Raw genomic sequence first — 22,743 nt, 5'->3', positions numbered from 1 at the left:
GATTACAATTTTTATTCTATCAATTCCTGGTCCTTTCCTTGTTCTTTGACAATTTCTTCAATGCACCTTGGACTTCTTCCTTCAGTATCCTTAGCTCTTGATCATATGCTACCTCTTGAAACCATCGAACATCAACCATTTCCTTTTGGTACAGTGACTCAGTGTATTCTTTCCATCTTCTCTTGATGCTTTCTGCATCATTCAGAAATTTGCCCAGAAAATCCTTCATTAACGTAAGTCAAGGCTTGAATTTTTTCTTCAGTTCTCCAGCTTGAGAAATTCTCAAGAATGACTCTACTAGAAAGCCAAATGAATCTGAGAACCGTTAGGTTAATCAATTTATGTTAGAAACTCTATTTTGTAGGCAAAATTTCCTTTCCCTGACACTTGACTAATGCTTACTAATTTTTCCTCAGAAGTAGACCACTATGAGATGCTACTAATGAATTATTCTTATGTAACTTTCAAAGCATCATGGCATTATGGGCCACCCATAAGATGGAATATAATTAAACCAATAAAAACAAAATGAATAAAGAATAAATATCTTACAGAATGCCTATAAAAGAATGCCAATTTCTTAAAAGCAGAATATAAAATTTCAAAGAGTGTGATATCACTTTGTTAAACATTGTTGTTGTTAAGTGCCATCAAGTAGGTTCCGACCCATAGTGACCCTGTATAGGGTTTCTGAGGAGTGACTGGTTAACTTGAACCGCTGACTTTGCGATTCAAACTGACTTTGCAGTCCAGCGCATTAACCCACAGTACAACACCAGGACTTCATATTAAATATATACATATATATTTATAGACACATAAAATGCAGGATATATATATATATATATATATAAGCTTTGGCTCCTCAACACTTACAGTCCCTTAATTCACTTGTTTCTTCAAAGTCAAAATAACACCTTCTTTAATTGTTCTAAAGATTCCAGGAGAGGGTGGAGAAGCTTTCATTCTTAAAATGGCATTTCCAGTATCTCCTTAATAATCCTTTTCTGCACATTGTACTCCTCTTCCAGTGTCACTTTTTTTTAAGGCTAGATGCCACCAATTGCCTTATTCCTGATAGCATCACTAACACAAGACTACTGGGTTTGAAAGCACTTACTAATAGTCCCGGATTGCTGAGGCGAATTCCTATACCACATATGTTGTTTTTGTTAATACTTAAAACTAGCCAGAATAAGAAGTCCTGGTGTGGTGCTGCAGGTATTAATGCACTGGATTGCAAGGTCAGTTTTCCTACTGTAATTATTGTAAAGCTACAATAATTATGTATTGTGATACCTTGTCCAGAATAGATGGAATAAATAGAGTCCAAAAATTAAATTATATATACATGTGCACAGTTTGAACCGCAAGGTCGGAGGTCGGTGGGCACTTAAATATATATATATAAATAAAATGTGTGTATGTCCCTATATATACAGTTGTATGTATATACGCGCACACACAAACATATATATATAAACACACCCTCACATATATACATACATATATATATATATATATATATATATACACACACACACATATATACACAAGCACATATACACAGATATATATATGGTGATGGTAGTGTGCTGTGGAATCGGCAGTAAAGATTTACAGTCTCGGAAGCCCTTTACAGGGTTACTAAGTCAGAACTGACTCCACGGCACATAACCACTACTATATATATGTATTTCTGCATTACATTAGGTCACCTCTCTTTGGAATGGGCACAATATGGATGTCTTTCAATCAGTAGGCCAGGTAACTGTCTTCCAAACTTCTTGACATAGATAAGTAGGCACCTCTAGTGCAGCATCAGTTTGTTGAGAGATTTAAATTTGTATTCCATCAATTCCTAGATCCTTATTTGTCACCAATGTCTTCAGTGCATCTTGGACTTCTTTCTTTAGTACCAATGGTTCTTAATCATATGCTACCTCTTGAAATGGTTGAACACCAATCATTTCCTTTTGGAACGGTGACTCTGTGTATATATAACTTCCATCTTCTTTTGATGTTTTCTGCATCATTCAATATTTTGGCCATATAATTTTTTTTTCTTCAGTTCCTTCAGTTTGAAAATATTAAGCGTGTTCTTACTTTTTGGTTTACGAACTCCAGATTTTAGCACAATTGGTTATAATATTTCACTTTGTCTTCTCAAGCTATCCTTTGAAATTTTCTGTTCAGCTCTTTACCTCATTTTGTCTATTCACTTTAGCTTCTCTAAGCTCAAGAGCAAGTTTCCAAGTATCTTCTGACATCCATTTTTGTCTTTTCTTTTTCCTGTCTTGTTAATAACCTTTTGTTTTCGTCCTGTATGATGTTATTGATGTCATCCCACAACTCTCCTGGTCTTTGATCATTAGTGTCTAATGTATCGAAGCTGTTTTTGAGATGGTCTCTAGATTTAGGTGAAACATAATCAAGGTCATATTTTGACTCTTTTGGACTTGTTTTCAGTTTCTTCATCTTCTGCCTGAACTTGCATATGAGCAATTGATGGTCTGTTCCACAGTCTTCCTTGGTCTTGTTTTGGCTGATGGTATTGAGCTTTTCCTCCATCTCTTCCCTTAGATGTAATCAATCTGATTCCCACGTATTCCATTTTGTGAGGTCCATGGGTATAGTCACATTTTATGTTGTGTAAAAATGTATTTGCAATGAATAAGTTGTTGGTCTTACAAAATTCTATCATATGATCTCCAGCATCATTTCTATCACCAAGTCCTTATTTTCCAACTACTGACCCTTCATCTTGTTTCCAACCTTCACATTCCAATCACCAGTAATTATCAATACATCATGATTGTATGTTTGATCAATTTCAGACTGAAGAAGTTGATAGAATTCTTTAATTTCATCAACGCTGACTTTAGTGGTTGGTGCGCAAGCTTGAATAATGGTATTAAGTAATTTTCCTTGTAGGCATATGGATGTTATCCTATCACAGACAGCACTGTACTTTAAGACAGATCTTAAAATGTTCTTTTGACAATGAATGCAATATTATTCCTCTCCATGGTATAGTAAATTATATGATTGTCAGATTCAAAATGGTCAATACCAGTCCATTTCAACTCACTAATGCCTAGAATATTTATCTTTATGTATTTCATTTAAATTTTGATAACTTCAAATTTTCCTAGATTCATACTTCTATATTCCATGTTCTGATTGATAGTGAATGTTTACAGGTATTTCTTCTCATTTTGAGTTGTGTCCATTCAGCAAATGAAAGTCCTGAAAGCTTTACTCCATTCCTCACATCATGGTGTGTTCTACTTTTAGGAGACAGTTCCCCAGTATCTTCCAACCCAATGGCTCTATATCTGACAAAGCTCTGCTGCTATTCATAAGGTTTTCAGTGACTGAACATTCAGAAGTAGTCCTCCTCTTATTCTTTGTCATAGTCTAGAAGCTCTTCTGAAACCTGTCCATCATGGGTGGCCCTACTGGTATTTAAAACATCGGTAGCATAGCTTCCAGCATCACAGCAACACGAAAGCCACCACAGTATGCCAAACTAACAGACAAGTGATAGAACAATATTCTGTAGGTATTTAAAAAATACACAAAGCTTTGTGATGAGGGAAGTGATACAATGTTACTTGTATGTTTGAACATTAAAAAACAAAAATCAAATACTGTTTTGTAATTACTGTGGCACTGTAGGATAAACATTGGACTGCTAGCCATAAGGTCAGCCATTCAAACCTACCAGCTGCTCCCTGGATACCCTGTACAGGGTCACTCTGGGTCAGAATCGACTCGATGGCACTTGACAACAACAACACCCCACTTTAATATTTATAGACATTGTTTTATATCTCTAAATATAAATATGTTGTTGAGTGGTGCTGAGTCAGTTTTGACTCATAGTGGCCCTTATATGGTTCCTGAGAAGTGGCTGGTGGCTTTGAATATAAATATACATCATTTTAAACTGATAGTTTGTATTATATGGGCATAACAAATTTAGTTAACCAAATCCTATCGATGGCTGTTTAAATTGTTTTAAATATTTGTGTTTATATATATCCAAACTCACCTTTCACGAACATCACTTTAAGTACACCTTTGCATTCTGTTTATTTATATTTACCAATATTAATAGATTTATTTACCAATATTAATAGATATTAGTGAATTATTTTGCTTGTAGAATCAATTTTTCAATATTGCAACATGAAGCTTGAATTTTCTTTTCAGCTACTCCAGCTTGAAGAATGCTGAGCGTGTTCTTCTCTTTTGGTTTTGTAACTTCAGGTCTTTACACATTTCATTCTAAAACTTGGCTTTATCTTCTCAAGCTGCCCTTTGAAATTTTCTGTTCAGCTCTTTGACTTCCTCATTTCTTCCATAAGCTTTAGCATCTCAACACTGGAGAGCAAGTTTCAAGCAAACTGACAGACGAGTGATGGCCCACCAGAATCGTCATGCTTTTTAGTGTGATACTGACAGCTGCTTACATCTCACATTCCTATCCCTCACTCCAATCTATAAGGTCCCCAAAAATCTGTGTGCTGTCATATTTTCTTGGTGATCATGCTGTCCTCTCAACCTGAAAGGGGAAATCTTCCACCTTTGCTTCTTAACAAAATTCTCATCATCCTTTAAGTCTTTGCTCAAATGTCATCTTTTGCTTGACATCTTTACTAAGCCTATCCCAACTCCTTCCCTATATTCCCATAGCAGCATATTTATACACCTTTTATAAAGTTTTTGGCCAAAACCCTGCATACACAGTACCGAGTTTATGCATATAGTAGATGCTGCAAAAAAAATGTTTGCTACATAAATCCTAAGAAATTTAAATTATTTTCTAGAGTTCTCAAGCATAATTTAAAAATCAAACCAATCTATAATTTTCTTACACTTTTATTATTCTTACTAACTAAAGATTAATTGATGGAAATTTAAAATTATAAACCAAAGTGTCTCATAATCCCACTCCCCAAACAACCTCTATTAAAAATTCAGTTGGTATTGTCTAAAATGTTGTTCTCCAAAAACCTTTGCTGTAAATCCCAAATCCTATATTTGTGGACTCAGGAGACAGCTGAGGCTGTGTCTGCTCTCTGTGTACCATAAGCTTTATAGGCTCAGAAACTCTAGGGAGCAGTTCTGCTCTGTCTAATAGAGTTGCTATTACTACTGGATAGTAGTAGGTTTATACTTGTAGAAGTGATCCCATTTGTAGATGGGGTTTCTTTGTTATGTTAATAAGGCCATGTCATTGTTGAATTCTGTTTTAAGCCAATCACTTTTGGATATAGGACTCCTAGTGGTGCTGTAGGATTAGCATTGGACTACTGATGGCAAGGTTGATGGTTCAAACCCACCAGCTGCTTCATGGGAGAAAGATGAGGCTTTCTGCTCCCTTTAATAGTTACAGCCTCAGAAACCTTATACAGGGTCACTGTGAGTTGGAATCAATTCAATGACAGTGAGTGGGTGGTGGGTTTGGAGATATATAGAGTACATAGAAGCAGCAGGAAGAAAGTACAAACGGAAAAAGATTGGTGCCAGTGGAGATCACTAAAAAATTGAGGAAGAGAAGCGACAAGAGACAAATACTTTCCTGAGAGAGAAAGCTTTACTTAGAACCCTGAATTCATACTTCTAGCCTCCTAAACTGTGAGAAAATATGTTTATGTTCATTAGAGTCTCCTACTTTTGGTATTTCTTATATTGTTGTTGATAGATACTGTCTAGTAGGTTCCTACTCATTGGTTATGTGCCGTGGAGTTGGTTCCGACTCATAGTGACCCTGTACAGGGTTTCTGAGGCTGTAAATCTTTACGGGAGCAGAACGCCTCTTCTTTCTCCCACAGAACAGCTGGTAGTTTTGAACTGCTGACCTTGTGGTTTGCAGTCCGATTCGTAACCACTACGCTACCAAAGCTCCTTTAGGTTCCTACTCATAGAGACCTAATATAGGGTTTCCAAAGAGTTGCTGGTGGGTTGGAACTGCCAACCTTGCAGTTAGCAGTCCAGTGCTTATCTTACAGTGCCACACCAGGACTCTTTTTTCTGATACAGCAGAATTGAAAAACTAAGAAAAGTTTTCACTCTTTAGAGTTGAAGGGAACGGTAAGAGAGCAAAGGAGGACCATTTTTCTACACACATATACACACCCCAAAATGGCATCATATGAGCAAAATTTTCACTATATTAGCAAGACTTTTCTTCTTGATCATCTGATCATAAAAGTGTAGAACATGATTTTCCCTCAAAATTCTTCCTGCTTCTTTCCCAGATTAGACCAGGTATTTGTTTTTAATCTCATTAGATCCCACCAATAAATTCTTAATTTATCAGGTGCTTTCCCAGAAAAAGTCAATGATTCATTGTGACTCGGTTGGTCTGCATGAACCTGTCTGATTCATGTCTCTCACCCAGTCTTGTAGCCTTTGTTGAACTTGCTTTGGGCTTTTACATTACTAGCCTTGGTGGTGGTAGTAGGTAGTAGCATGATGTAGACTTGATTTCAACTCATAGTGAACCTGCAAAGGGTTTCTGAGACTATAAAATATTTATGTGAGCAGCAAGTTGGCAGTATTGAACTGTTGACCTTGAGTTCTAACCACTATGCAACCAGAGCATCTTATTTGGTCCCAATTTGGGGGGGAGGGGGGGTTGTACAAAAAATGACATATTAATTATATTTTAAACAAAAACAACAACAATAAACTTTTTATTGTGAATTGAGTGAAGGCTTACAGACAAGATCATCAGTTTTACATTCAATAAATCACACATTTTGTTTCACCTCAATGATTGCAATCCCCTCCATGCAACAAAATTTATCCCCCTTCCTCCCTGTGATTCCTATTTACAGTCCACCCACCTTTCCATCCCTTCTCAACTTTGTCCTTAGGTCAGTGTTACCCTCTTGATGGTGAATGGTTGACCATTCCATGGTAAGCATACATTTCTAGTGTTATTGTCCCCACTATACAGGGTCGCTATGGGTCGGAACCGACTCGACGGCACATAACAACAACAACAACATATGCCTATCTACTGCTTGACTGAAAATTGGGTCATGAGGGTGGGTTCGTTTCCAAACTTGAAGTGTGAATGATGGCTAAAGTCTCAGGTTCCTCCAGTCTCTTTCAAACTAGCTAGTAAACTTTTTTCTTTCTTTCTTTCTTTTTTTTTTTTTAATTAATTTGAGTTTGATTCCACATTTTCTCCCACTGTATCCAGAATCTTCTAATGGATCCCTTTCAGAGCGATTATTGTGTTTTAAAGATAAATTTGAGAGGCTGTAAGGTTTCATAGAAAGAGAAATATTAAGTTGTCAAGTGCTGCCAGGTCGGTTCCAACCCACAGCGACCCTGTATAGGGTTTCCATGGAGCGGCTGGTGAGCTTGAACCACTGAGATTGCGGTTCAAACAGACATTGCAGTCCAGCGTATTAACCCACAGCGCCACACCAGGACTCCAAAGAGAACTATGTTGTTGTTGTTAAGTGCCATCGAGTCGGTCCCGACCCATAGCGACCCTGAACAGAGTTTCTGAGGGTTTCCGAGGCTATAAATATTTATGGGAGCAGAAAGCCATATCTGTCTCCAGCGGAGCAGCTGGTAGTTTCGAACTGCTGACCTTGCGGTTGGCAGCTGGATTCTTAACCACTATGCTACCAGAGATTATAAAATTACAATAATCAAACATCTCATTTTGGAGATTACTGAAAGTGCCCCCCCCAAAGTTACAGACATTCCCATACCTATCAAAGTACACAGCATATAGATGAAATTTAGATGTATTCATTAAGGATTGAATCTTAGACGCAATCAAACCTAGTCTCTAAATTGACATCTTTAAACATTAAAATATATCTTTTTGTTGCTGCTACTTCACTCGATCTTTTTGAAAGCAAATTCTAACACCAGCTCAGCTTCTTATAAGTGAATATTTGTATTTATAGTCTCTGAGCTTGGTGCAAATAATGTACAAGCATACCTCATTTTACTGTACTTCACTTGATTGTGTTTTGCAGATACTGTATTTTTTCCATGTTGAAGGTTATGGCAAAACCCTTCATCAAGCAAAGTCTATTAGTGCCATTTTCCAACAGCACATGCTCACTTTGTATCTCTGTGCCACATTTTCACATTTGGTAATGCTTACAAAATTCCAAACGTTTTCATAATGCCTTGAACACTTAATACACTACAGTTTGTATAAACATAACTTTTATATGAACTTTGAAATGGAAATACTCTTTCACTCGCTTTATTGTGATATTTGCTTTATTGCGGTGGTCTGGAACTAAATAGACTAGGGATATTCTATTGCCTGTAATGGGGAGTAGTGGCTCCATAGGATAAGCACTGGACTGTGAACCAAAAGGTTGGCGATTGAAGACCAATAACTGTTCCGCAGGAGAACGATACGTCTTTTTGCTCCTGCAAAGATTTAAAGGCTTGGAATCCCTATACAAAGTCACTATGAGTTGGAACCAACTCAATGATACTTGACAACAATTGCCTGTAATAGGAAGAGTACTTGGTTCAACCAGCCCATCCACTGCCATCAAGTCAATTCCAACTCATAGCGAGCGACCCTTTAAGGACAGTAGAATTGCCCCATAAGGTTTCCAAGGCACTCTGTTCTTACAGAGTTCTGGTACGATAAGCACTCAACCACAAGGTGAACTTTAATTGTTAGGTTGGTGGCTCAAACCCACCAGCTGTTCCTCAGAAATCCTATACAGGGTTGCTATGAGTCGGAACCAACACAGTGGCACTTAACAACAACAACAACAACGTATTCTTACAGAAGTAGACTGACATATCTTTCTCCTATGGAGAAGCTGGTAGGTTCAAACGACTAGCCTTTCAGCTAGCAAGTCAGTGGTCAAGCTCTTAAACAACTGTGCCACCCAGGCACCAGTCAAGGAACCTGAGGCTAAGTCTCAGATCTGCCACTAACTAGGTTTTTACCTTCAACAGGTTGTTTAACTCAGAAATTGTTCCTTCGTGAAATCATTTATCAATAAATTTTTCAGTACTTACTGCACACCTGAAATGAAACCAAATGTTGGAAATACTCCAACTGCTGTGACCTAGACAAAAAAGCAATAAAAGCTAACTAAGTAAAAATCAGTGGGAACGAAAGAGAAACACAACTTTGAGAGAGTATGGCCACAAAATTGCCAAATCTCTTTCAAACTCGCAAAGTGTATGACTCTGTGCGAGTATCTAATTTCTGCATCAATTCAAATACTGTACAGGTTTCCTCCTCAAAACACTGAACAGATGGGGCTAGGACTTTACAGATATATACTGCAGGCTGACTAACACTTTCCCCCAAAATATCCTTCATAAGCATATCTGAAATTATCACCAACAGAGGCAGGAATGTCACTGCCAGTGTCTAGCACATGGGAGAAATTAAATAAATATTTGTTGAAATAATTAATTAAAACTTAACAGGCCAAATAGGAGCCAGAGCAAAAGGAACCTCTTATCTTTTTATCTGTTGCTGTGGATTTGGCAAATACTAAGATATGGAAAATGTAACTTTGGGGACAAGAGTTGAGCATGAAAGATATTCCTTGGGACATGAACATGGAGAATTGTTCGTTGTGCTTTGTTTATAGAGTTGATTTTCCAGCAAAATAATATTGATGATGATGATGATGACTCTGAAGATTTAGAGATCATTGTCAGACCTCATAGAGTAATAGATGGATATTTTGACCAAACATGGAGTTTCTGAACATGGAATACATCTTTGCATTAAGCAGCACATCACAAACCTCTTGTTGTTGTTGTTGTCAGGTGCCATCGAGTCGGAACCGACTCATAGCGACCCCATGCACAGCAGAACGAAACAATGCTCGATCCTGGGCCAACCTCACCACCGCTGCCACCCCCGAGTCCATCAATGATGCCACCTGGCTGATCCATCTCTTTGGGGGTCTTCCTCTTCTTCTCTGACCCTCCACCCTACCTAGCATGACATCCTTCTCCAATGATTGTTTCCTCCGGACAATATGTCCAAAGTAGGAGAGACGAAGCTTAGCCATCCTGGCCTCCAAGGAGCACTCTGGCTACACTTCTTCCAAAACAGATATATTGGTTCTTTTGGCAGTCCATGGCACCCTCAGTATTCTCCTCCAACACCACAACTCAAAGGCATCAATTCTTCTACGATCCTCCTTATTCACTGTACAGCTTTCGCATCCATATGAGGCTATTGAAAACACAATGGCCTGGGTCAGGTGCACCCTAGTCCTCAAGCTGACATCTCTGCTCTTCAATACTTTAAAAACCTCTAAGTAAACATATTGTTGTTAAGCGCCCTGGAGTTGGTTTTGATTCATAGTAACTCTGTATAAGATTTCTGAAGAGCAACTGGTGGGTTTGAATCACCAACGTTGCTGTTCAAACAGACCTTGTGGTCCAGTGCTTATTCTACCAAGACTAATTCAACATAGGCATTTATATTTTGGTGAATCATTTGCAAATGCCTGTGAGTTTCAGTTATGTGCAGAAAGGAGTGGTGACAGGGTTTTGTTTTTTGTTTTTTGCAGTATATATCACCTGGTTTTGCTGGTTCTGTTACATTCTGCACTTACAGGTGTGGTATCCAAAAAGGAAAGTGTTTCAACAGGGACGTAGCATACAGCAGCTGCCTGTGAACAGATTCAAAGCACAGCTGTTTGGCTAAGAGAGTGGCAGATAGAAAGAACACTTCTGCCTGCCTTTGAAGTCAGCTGGGATATCTGCTATTCTTGCAAATTGATCTATATTAAATACGTAATCCAGGGACTAAAATTAAAACTAAAATGAACGCAAAATTTCTGGAACAGTCTTTAAACATTCCAGTCATGGCAGCACTTCTTTTAATACAACCTTCTTCCGAAGCTAAAAAGGATTTTTCTCTAAGCAGAAAAGTCTGAAGAGAGTTCTTCAAAGATCCTTGAGGTAAACTCATTCAGATAACAGGAAAGGAAAGTTCAAGATGCCTCAGACTACATGTATGGAGAAATACTTTACACTATCAAAATGAGAAGAGATCATCTTAGAAGACATGAGAATGCAATATTCAGTTAGGAACCTTTCTCCAAACAAAAAGACCAAGAATATTATTAAACACATAGACTTATAAGACAAGGACCCAAGAACAAATGTACATCATGTGCTATATGTGTGTGTGTATACATTAATTCCAAATGATATGCATTTATATTAATGCTGAGTGGTGTCCAAAGTATTCAGCAACTGCAACAGAGAAATCCTAGTAGTGCAATTGTTAAGTGCTCAGCTGCTAACCAAAAAGTTGATAGTTCAAACTCACCAACAGCTCCATTGGGGAAAAAAAAAAAAAAAACTTGCAATCTGCTTTCGTAAAGATTACAGCTAAGAAAAACCTATGGGGCAGTTCTACTCTGTTACATGGGATCAATGTGAGTTGAGATCAACTTCTCCGCACCTAACAACAGCAACTGTCTGGTTTGTCTGGATCTAGAGGGTTTTCTGGAATGCAGAATTTTTAGTGCTAAAACTTGAACAGTCCTGGGTAAACTGGGATGATTGGCTATCCTAGGCAAGGGCACAAACCAACCTGAGCAAATGTCAGCCACACACAATTAATATGGCCTGGTACTCTCATCCTTGGTATCTGAAGATGTTGGTACCATGCTGTCCCTGTTCAGTTCCTCAAACGGCTCATACTTTCTCTAGTCTCTGTGCCTTGCATGCACTATTCCCTCTATCTAGAGAACTTATTATTGTTGTTGTTGTTATGTGCTGTGAAGTCAGTTCTGACTCATAGTGACCCTGCACAGGGTTTCTGAAGCTGTGAATCTTTACAGGAGCAGAACGCTTCATCTTTCTCCCGTGGAACAGTTGGTCGTTTCAAACTGCTGACCTTGCGGTTCACAGCCTGATTTATAACTACTACACTACCAGAACTTAATAGAGTGCTATTAAAGACATAAACTTGTAAAACAAGAACCCAAGAATATACTTATAAGACATACTTGAACCATTCCTGGCCTGGCAAGCAAGGTTCATGACCTTTCAAAAAACTGATTAGTCTACTCTAAGACTCCGTATTCCCTCATATCTTCAGCATTTACAGTAGAAAGTGAAGCCAAAAGACAATTCCAAAGAAAGAAAATTGCTAATCTCAATTTACTTGTAAAAGAGGAAGAATCTGTGATCATCTCTCAAAATACCCACTCCCAAAGTTCTGAATCAAAGTATTAAATCAACATTCTCAATAAAGTCACTAAAAGTTACTATGACCTTATGTTCATGCTGCCAGAATCCCAAACAGAGCAGAAAACAATCTGAATCTGATGATCTGGGCAAAATAGTGAAGACCCACTCTTTCTGTAAGTCTGGACCAAAGTCCTGCTAATAAAGGAAATATTTTTTTCTTCAGATTAAGTTAGTCCTTGTTGCCTCTGAGAAAATAATTGATGCTTAACAGTTGTAATTAGTCAATAAATCACCAGCAGATTCACAGACCTCTGGTGGAAAGACTGACTAAGAATCAAAGAGCTGTGTACCCTCCCTCTTCCCCTAGGTCCACTGGACTGAACAAACTCCTACTTGAGAGTGTAAGATAAGGAAAGAACCAAAGACCTGAAGGTCTCCTTCTACGTGAGGGAATAGGGTTTGCCCAGGAAATAGGTAAGGATTATATGTTAACTGAAGGTAGAACCAGGTCAGGGGTGGGGAACGCCCATTGGAACTGTATCAATTAGGGAAACAAATAGCATACTCATAACAAGAAAATTCAAGGAGAGTTTTTAAAAAGGTCTATTCATAAAGGTGTGGGCAGGGTGTACATAAACCACAAGAGATTAGTATAATTCCTGGGACTGGGCCAGCAGGTGTTAAAACTCCTGCTTGTAACAAAATGGGGAAGGAAGGAATGGTTATCGGAACCTCAGAACAGAGAGGGCTGTGTGGAGAAGACCAAATCAAAGGAGCTTGATAGTTGTGGTGACAAGACTCTGCTAGTGGAAAGTTGTTGACCAGAGCGAATAATTATCCTGATCTCACTAGTCCTTGCAGTTTCCTGCCAGCACAGCCCTTGGGGTCAGAGAATAAAGAAGTCATTGGTGTAATCCAAGGGCATCCTCCTGGGATGAAGAGCAGAGTGGAGGAGAATAAAGATGGGGTCCAAATTAGTGAACGGAAAATGTCTAGTAGATGCACACTCACATTATGAAAGACTGCATATTGAGGTCATTTCCTTCAAACATACAAAGAAAAGTCAGAGCTGTTTAGAACTTGAAACTTGGCAGTGATTAAAAGCATTGATGAGAGTGCCTAGTTTAAAATCCCAGCTCCACCATTAACTAGCAGGGTCCCCAGGACCAAGTTGCTTCACTTCATAGAGTTATTGAGATACAGTAAAACACCCAACATAGTAAATATTCAGTACTCAATAAGTGACAATACTAATTTTCTTGTTATCACTTGAAGAAAACAAAAATCCTTACAAATGGACCAATAAACAATATCATGATATGAGAAATTGAAGGTGTCAAGGATTTCATTCTTCTTGAATCAGCAACCAATGACCATGGTAGTAGTCAAGAAATCAAACAACATATTGCATTGGGTAAGTTAGCTACAAAAGACCTTTCAAAGACATTAAAAAGCAAAGATGTCACTTTAATGACTAAGGGACACCTGATCCAAGCCATGGTATTTCAAATTGCTTCATATATATGTGAAAGTTGGGCAATGAAAAAGGAATACCGAAGAAAATTCTTGTTGTTGTTAGGTGCCATCACGTCGGTACTGACTCATAGTGACCCTATGTACAACAGAACAAAACACTGACAGATCCTGAGCCAACCTCACAATTGTCGCCACACTTGAGCCCATTGATGCTGCCACTTGGCCAATCCATCTCATTGGGGTCTTCCTCTTTTTCTCTGACCCTCCACCTTACCAAATATGATATCCTTCTCCAGTGAATGGTCCCTCCTGACAACATGTCTGAAGTATGAGAGACGAAGTTTGGCCATCCTCCAATGAGCACTCTGGCTGCACATAAGTTTTGGTGAAAAATATTGAATATACCATTGACTTCAAAAAGAATGAGTAAGTCAATCAGAACGCTCCTTAGAAGTGATGATGGCGAGACTTCATTTTGCTTACTTAAGACATGTGGTCAGGAGGAACCAATTGCTGGAAAAGAACATCATGCAAAGTAAAAAAGAGATAGATCCTCAATGAGATGAATTGACATAGTGGCTGCAACAATAGGCTCAAACATATCAAAGATTGTAAGAAGGAGGCAGGACAAGGCAACATTTTGTTGTGAAATACATAAGGTTGCTATGAGTTGGTCAACTCAAAACTCCTGACAACATTTCATATGTCACAGCATCTGGTTTTTCTGTTGAATAGTGTAAAGGGCCAAGGAAAAAATTAGAGGAGACTTCTACACCCCATTCACTCTTTGTTGTTAAGTGCTATCGAGTAGGTTCCAACTCACAGAGACCCTAAATAGGGTTTCCAAGGCTGTAAATCTTTGAGGAAGCAAAAAGCCTCATCTTTCTCCCTCAGAGTTGTTGATGGACTTTACTACTGACGATGTGGTTTACAGTCCAGTGCTTATCCTACAGAGCCACTACTCTCCCATTCTCTCTAGCATGAAAAAAATGTAGTAAACTGAGTCACTGGATGTGAACGACAAAGAAGCTATTGTGACAACAGCCAAGAAATTCAGAACTCCAGAGACACCAGAGAAAATATATGCAAGAAAAATGGCAAACCAATCTTCCTAACTGTTCCATGTGGGTGAAATTTTCTGCTCTGAGATAAAACAGAGCTAGGATCAAAATTCCTGAGTTATACTTTAAAAAGTGAAAAGAAAAATGATACTTCTGACAGCAAACATCATGCTCTGCATACGTTTTCTTTCATGCAGCTGTTTGGCCATAGTTTAATGCATTTGCAGAAACTAATGTCATTCAAGTTTTCTCCATAGTTTGGAAGCACAGAATTTTGTTCTACTATCCCAAAATTAGTATATAGGTTAAAGTCCAGTTTGCACAATGTCTAACCACATGTACATCCTTTGGGAACAAGGACAACCAGAAGCAGACTCTCAAAAGGTTTTAATATGATTTTCTTAAAATGTTCAAATCAAATAACATCCTATTTCACAAAACATACTCTGGTCCTAGTGTGGCACCGCAGGATAAACACTGGACTGCTAACTGCAAGGTTGGCAGTTCAAACCCACCAGCCAATTCTTGGGTAAACACCTAGAGTAGAACTGCTGATCTCAATAAATCTATGCTTAACTTTTTGAGGGACTACCAGGCTGTTCTCCAACATGATTGCACCATTCAACATTCCCACAAGCCCTTTGCTTTTTATGCTAAACTTAGAACTTTTAAGAAGCTCTGGTGGAGCAGTGGGGTAAGCATTGGGCTGCTAACCAAAAGGCTCAAACCCACCAGCCACTCCAAGAGAGAACAATGAGACATTTGCTTCAGCAAAGATTTACAACCTTGGAAACTATATGGAGTAGTTGTATTGTGTTTTACAGGGTGGCTATGAGTAAGAATCAACTCAATGGCAGTGGGTTTGGTTTTGGGTTTTAGAACTATTACATCGGTAAATTACTAATATCTAAGTGAAAGCACAAAATACTGGGTTGTTTTCTACACCCTGTCACAAAGAATCCTTACTTAAATAAAGATTCTGTTCTCACCTTCCCATCTATTCCTCAATGTTTACACTGGATCTGCATACAATGATTCACAATGAATCTTGTAAGGGTTATAAATAAGAATGGTCTCAAATAACAAACAATAATCTTTTGTAATGCCTGCATGAGATGCATTCATCTTGTTTTAGTCTCAAAAACAGCAGGGGTGAGAAGAGGAGATGGGCAGAAACAACAAAACTGGAGACACTAAAACACAGGAAATTTTATAGTTTATCTTGGGACACTTTAAATGAGGACGTCAGGATTAGTGTCATATTTTTCAATATCTAGCTTCAAGTCATAATCAAGTGTGAATCATAAGATCCCAGCATAAATAATAACAGTGCAAGATGCATGTGTTATGAGTCAAATGGATGACAAGAACCATTAAGTCAATTTCAACTCGTGGCAGCCCCGTGTGTAAGAATGTAGTAAAAGCTGAAAGCAGATGGAGATGGGAATCTATTGGATAAAAAGTAAAGAGACAAAGGAGGTTTTCTAGAGGAGAAGCAGTAGGTAGTAGCACTGGAAGGACACATAAGTGTTTGAGAGTTTGATAGCTCTAGTGGAGAATCTACAAAGTAATAAAACCAGGGGCTTGGAAAGTACAAGGTTACAAAACAGTTTGAATGAGTATTCTACGATATTTTAATGTTAGAATATTTTCCAATTCCTTTAGTTTGACTGAGTACTAAGTTAGAATGGTTAAAAGATTTAATTAGAGAGATAGGTTGATTAAACAAGGTTATTAATGCCAGATTAAATAATTTGGCAGTCAAGGAAAGTCAACAGGAGTTTTTATCAAAAGATTATCATAGTTGTGCCACACATTAATAATATTATTTTGTAAGTACTGTGAGGAAAAAATTTAAAGGTTTTATCATGGAAAGGAAATAATAGGTAAAAGATTATGCCAATAACACAAATGCAAAATAGCAAATATTTAATCTGTGATTCTCAACCAGTAGCTATTTTGGTCCCCAGGGATTATTTGGAATAACTGGAGTTATTTTAGGTTGTCATTACTGGGGAAAGTACTTCTGGTAGAGAACAGAAATGCAGTTAAACATTCTACCATGCACCAGTGAAATCCTCCCTTCCTCCAATAAGCAATCCTCTTTGTTGACCCAAAAGGTCAATAATGTCAAACTTCAGAAAACCTAGTATAAATTAAGGTGGTATCAATAAATACAACAATAGATATTATAATTTTTTCTAAGGAGACATGATAGGATTTGATCATTTATTAGGCCTGCAGGTAAGCTATAGGGGACAGCTGGTTTATAACTTACATGCTTAACAAAATGATAGTAGCAAAAAAATTTTTTAAGTTTTAAAAATTGGCAGTAGGAGGAAGAAAGAGTGTAACACACACAAAAATACTCTACGTCATTAGTCATTAGGGAAATACCACAAACCACAATGAAATACTATTTCATCCTCCTAATATCAGAAAACAAGTGGTAGTGAGGATGTGGAGAAATTGGAACCCTCATCCACTTTTGGTGAAATTATAAAATTATGTAATCATTGTTGAAAACCATTCAATAGTACTTCAAAAGTTAGACATAGAATTACCATATAGTCCAGCAATTCTACTCATAGCTTTGTGAAAAAATATATATATATATTAGCTATATATTCAAAAGTAAATTGATTCCACATATATCCAAAATAATTGAATTCAGAGACTCAAACAGATTCTTGCAAAGGAAGAATGTTCAATGCAACCTTATGCACAACAGTCAAAATGTGGAAACAATCCAAGTGGATAAATTAAATGTGGTATATTCATAGAATGAAACAGTATTCCACCAGAAAGAGAGATGAAGTTTTAATACCAGCAACAATATGGATGAACCTTGAAAACATTATGTTAGAGAAATAAATCAGACACAAAAGGACAAATATAGCATGATCCACTTAAATGAAATATCTACAATAGGCAAATGCATAGAGATCAAGTTTTTTGAGTAATTATTAGAGATGGGGAGAAGGGGAAGAGGGAGATATTGCTTAAAGGGTACAAACTTTTTGTTAAGGGTGTTGAGAAGATCTGGAAATGGATAGTGGTAATTATTGTACAACATGATAAATGCCATTAAATGCCACTGAATTGTACAGTTTTAAATTATTGATATGACTAATATTTTGCTTCATCTCTTTTACCACAATAAAAAAGTTCTATAAACTAAAGTGTGTTTTAAATACCAAACAAATAAGCAAAAAGATTTTTTAAACAAATCAAGGAATTGAAAGCAACACTTTTTATATGTTTTCTAATACATAATAAAACAATATACAGTTTATTATTTTATTCATCTAAAATAGTCATACAAATTATTATTCAGAAACAGCAATTCTAGTAACGATATTATAAACCAGTGATTTATTTTGACTCCTTTGTGTTTTCATCACATGAAAGAAAGTTTCGAATTTGCTCAATTCTGTTCCATCTTTGAAAGAGCGCTTGGTAGTGGCACAGCAGTCAAATTGCTCAGCTGCTCACCAAAAGGTCAGTCACCAGCCACTCCATAGAAGAAAGGTGTGGCAGTATGCTTCCATAAAGATTCATGGCCTTGGAAACCCTATTGGGCAGTTCTATTCTGTACTATGGGGTTGCTATGAATAAGAATCAACTTGACAGCAGTGGGTTTGATTTGCAAGTCCATTACTTGCCCATTAGTTCTTCAATCTCTTCCTTCTGTTTCCCCTGCTCTGATCTGTATCACGGTGTTGGTGGTGGTTACGTGCTGTGGAGTCGGTTCCAACTCATAGCGACCCTGTAGAGGGTTTCCGAGGCTGTAAGTATTCACAGGAGCAGAAAGCCTCATCTTTCTCCTGTGGAACAGCTGGCCATTTCAAACTGCTGACCTTGAGGTTAGCAGCCTGACTCATAACCACTGCTCTGTATCACAGATAGTTGATCTCTACAAAACACATTGCCTGGCTTTCTTTGCCAATTAGCTTTTGGTTAATTTGGCCAGTAAAATTCATTGGAAGGAGATTTGAGTGTAGGAGGTGGTGTAAAGCCAGGGGAGGCCTCTCCCTCTTTCCTTGTTTTGACTAGTATTTCTGGAAGTAGCTGTGTCTACTCCATTGTCCCAGGTCTCCCCTAGGCAGCCCTGCCCTCAGTGGTACCAGTTTTCCTAAACTCTGACAAAGACACTTCCTCTCTTGTGTCTTTTCTGTAGAGCTGCTAGCAACTTCCTACTATTGTTCATCTCTGGCCTCACCATTCTCTCTTTTCTCTTTTAACACTTCAAAACTTTTGTAGACAATTCCACATATGAAAGTACCTAGTTTAGGGTTTGTTTGGTTATTTTCATCTGTACTTTAATTCATCTTGTTTAGTCTTGAATTCAAACAAACAGAACTGGAAAGGTGGACAGAGGGACCAAAGAGAGCCTGTCTTAGTGATATAGTGCTGCTATAAATGAAATACCACAAGCAGATGGTTTTAACAAACACAAATTTATTCTTTCACAGTTTAGGAGGCTAGAAGTCTGAATTCAGAGCTCTGGAAAAAGGTCTTTGTCTTCTTTCAGCATCTATAGGCCCACCATTCCTTGGAGATCTCCATTTATCTTGGGATTAGTTTTTCTCTGGACCTAGGATCTTCACAAAGAGCTCTGATAGTGTAGTGGTTATGAATCGGGCTGCGAACTTTAAGATCAGAAGTTCAAAACTACCAATGGCTCCGGGGGAGAAAGATGAGACTTTCTGCTCCTGTAAAGATTTACAGCCTTGGAAACCCTGTACAGGGTTGCTATGGGTCGGGACCGACTTGACGGCACTTAACAACAACAACAACAACAGGATTTTCACAGTGCAGACAACCCGGGTTCAAAGGACACACTCCATTCCCAGCTCTTCTTTCTAGATGGTAGTAAGTCCCTCCTTCTCTGCTTCTTTCTCTCTCCTTTTATCTTCTGTAAGAAAAACATGTTTCAGGCAATATTCCTCAAGGAAACTTCCTTTCAGTTGATTGGTTTCCAAAGCAGATCTCATCATGGAAGTGATTACATTATATTAGATTTCATCATGGGGAATTGTTACATCCTAACTGCTAAAAATCACTGAGAATCCTGGCCCATTCAAGTTGATAACAAATCTTTAACTCTCAGTGAGCTCATTCACAATTTTTGACCCCTCAATTCAATTAAACAGGAATGTATAAAGCTATTGTGTAGTAGATGCAAATGTAAAAAAGTATGGCTTGTGCTCCTGGGTGGAAAATCATATACAAACAAAACAAAAATATATAATAATATAGACATAATTTTCGAGTTCAGAAGAGGGACAGATTGATGTTTATGGCAAGTAGCAAAAGAAGGCTTACTAGAGGAAATAAAGTCAGAGCTAAATTCTAAAGAATGGAAAACCAAGTAAAGGAAACAGGGAATTAGAGAAAGCATTATGTAGAACAAAGGGAGGAGGATAATAACTAATGGAAATAGAAGCAAACAGTGTGTCCATGGGAGTCTGCCTGAATTAGAGGCATCCATTGGTAAATAGGTTCAAATAAGTAAGGAAGAATAGGATTGTAAAGTCCCTTCAATAGTAGACAGAAAACCACTAAGTCTGTAGGATCAATATTTTTTTAAAAAAGAGACCTAGTTCTTTTGAATTAAAATGGTTAGAAACACAGAACATGGAAGCTAAAAACTGACTTTAATTCCCAATAAGCAAAATTCATTTCTTAAATGCTAAGATTTTTGCTGTTGTTTTCCAGATCACTAAGTATGTTTTTAGATATTTACTATATGCCTGATCTTGTCCTAGGCCTAAGATTATGGAGTCAGTTTCTTTATTTTAAGGCTTAATTTACTCTTTCATAACATAGAAGATGACTAAGTTGCATTAAAAGTAACCAGGAAGAAGGATGTTTTTCCAACACCTAATTCTAGAAAATGATGAACAGAGTGCTGTCTTTGACCTTAAAAATCTAGGAAGTGATTTTTGTTGTTGTTGTTATGTGCCGTGGAGTCGGTTCCGACTCATAGCGACCCTGCACAGGGTTTACGAGGCTGTTAATCTTTATGGGAGCAGAACACCTCATCTTTCTCCCGCAGAGCAGCTGGTAGTTTCGAACTACTGACCTGGCGGTTCACAGCCTGATTTGTAACCACTACGCTACCAGAGCTAGACACAGGGAAAAAATAAACTCATATTAATCAATAAATCTCATAAAAGCACCTCTTACCTAGAAAACTGCCTCATATATTTAGTAAACTTACATATACAAGGGGGCTTCAAAAAGTTTGTGGGAGAATGAAATTAAAAGATAATAGAATATTTTCATGAACTTTTTTAAGCCCCCCTTATATAAAGCAATTCTTTTGATGTGAATGGTGTTAAGGAAGTGAAAGTATACATAAACCCAAGAAAGAGCATGTCACTTGAAAATTGATGTATTTTTTAGAACAAAAATCGAAAAAATAACACTAACTCAAAGATTAAAACTATTTTAGAATGTATAAGTGGGTTAGCTTGACAGGTGGTTGGTGGAATAAAATTCTACATCCCATTTTATATTAAAGTGAATTTGTTTTGTCATGTGTATTACAATTCACATTAGAAAAGCTAGTAATCATTCTACTGTTACCTCCACTTTTATTATAGGAAGAACCAGAAGAAGCAATAACTTCACTCTTATCCAGTGCCAGGAATGAATTGCAGTAGGAACAAACGAAAGACTAAATTATAGCCTTTAAATGGAATCAGGACTAGAGCACATGGAACGGAAATCTTATCCAAGACAAATTAAAAAGAAAAGGAAGAGAATAAAAGAAGTGAAGCTAATTGGAATTTTAGCATTAGGAAGAAAAAAAAAAAATCAAGGTTAACTTCTACCTTTTATAAATTGATATTGGTAAAAAAAATAAGTGGGATTTTGAGTCATTGCTATAGTTTTTGGCTGATTTTGAATCTTAATCTTTTGAGAATCAAAAAAAAATTTGTTAACTTCCCCCAAAATAGTATTTAAGCACATGAAAGAAATTACAGAAGATGTTAATATAAGTTTTAAAACATTGCTGTTGTTAAGTGCCGTTGAGTCGGTTTCAACTCATAGTGTGACCATGTAGAGGGTTTCTGAAGAGCTACTGGTGAGTTTGAATTGCTGATCTTGCAGTCCGGTGTTTATCCTACAGTGCCACACCAGGACTCCAATGTTATAAAATAAAGACATATATTCATCTTGAGCATGGTCTACAAAATGTGTAATTTCATTTATGGTTTAAGTGAGGCTAAGGGAAGGCAGAGGGGGTTGGACACAAAGGGCTTTTAATAGAAAACACATAACAATAAACCTCTTAACAGAAGGCAAGTCAAAACTTACCAGAGTCACATAATTATGCCATTCCGTAAAATGAGCAGGCCAAGAAATGAGGGAACATTAATCCTAAGGGCGTTCTCGGTTCTGAACAGCAACGTGGCAAGGCAAGTCAGCGTAATTGTTGCACTTCTACATGATGATGATACTGAGCAGTCTCCTGAGTTTAACAAGATTTTCAGCTAACCCTTAATTGTTAAGTCATTATAACAACTGCTGATGTGTCATCCCTGCTATAATTGCTTTAGGCTCTTTTCTGCACCTGTTTTGCATTTACTGTTAGTATTAAGAGACTTAGCACAAATGTAAAATGAGACCATTACTTTTGCCAACTGCATGTATATGTTTGCTATAAAACTTTAAAAAACAAAACAATTACAAAAATCCAGCACAATGGAAATAGATTTCATCTCTTACTGCTGTGCACAAGAGTTTTAAAGGTCAGAAGTCATAAAAATAGCAACAAAAATTCATGTAGTCAATCCAAGACCAATTTCATAAAAAACTTGAAAGGAGAAGGCAATATTTTCCACATAGTCAATTTTCTATCCCGCAAAATTCAGCAGCTATTGATGCAATTCTGACTCATGGTAACCCCTTACGTATTACTGTAGAACTGTGCTTCATTGGATTTTCAATAGTTGGCCTTTCAGAAGTAAATCTGCAGACTTTTCTTCAAAGGCACCTC

The sequence above is a fragment of the Chrysochloris asiatica genome, unplaced genomic scaffold, assembly GCF_000296735.1.
Source record: "Chrysochloris asiatica unplaced genomic scaffold, ChrAsi1.0 scaffold00066, whole genome shotgun sequence".
Classification (NCBI taxonomy): Eukaryota; Metazoa; Chordata; class Mammalia; order Afrosoricida; family Chrysochloridae; genus Chrysochloris; species Chrysochloris asiatica.
The sequence above is the reverse complement of the archived record's forward strand: the minus strand, read 5'-3'. Positions refer to the sequence as shown.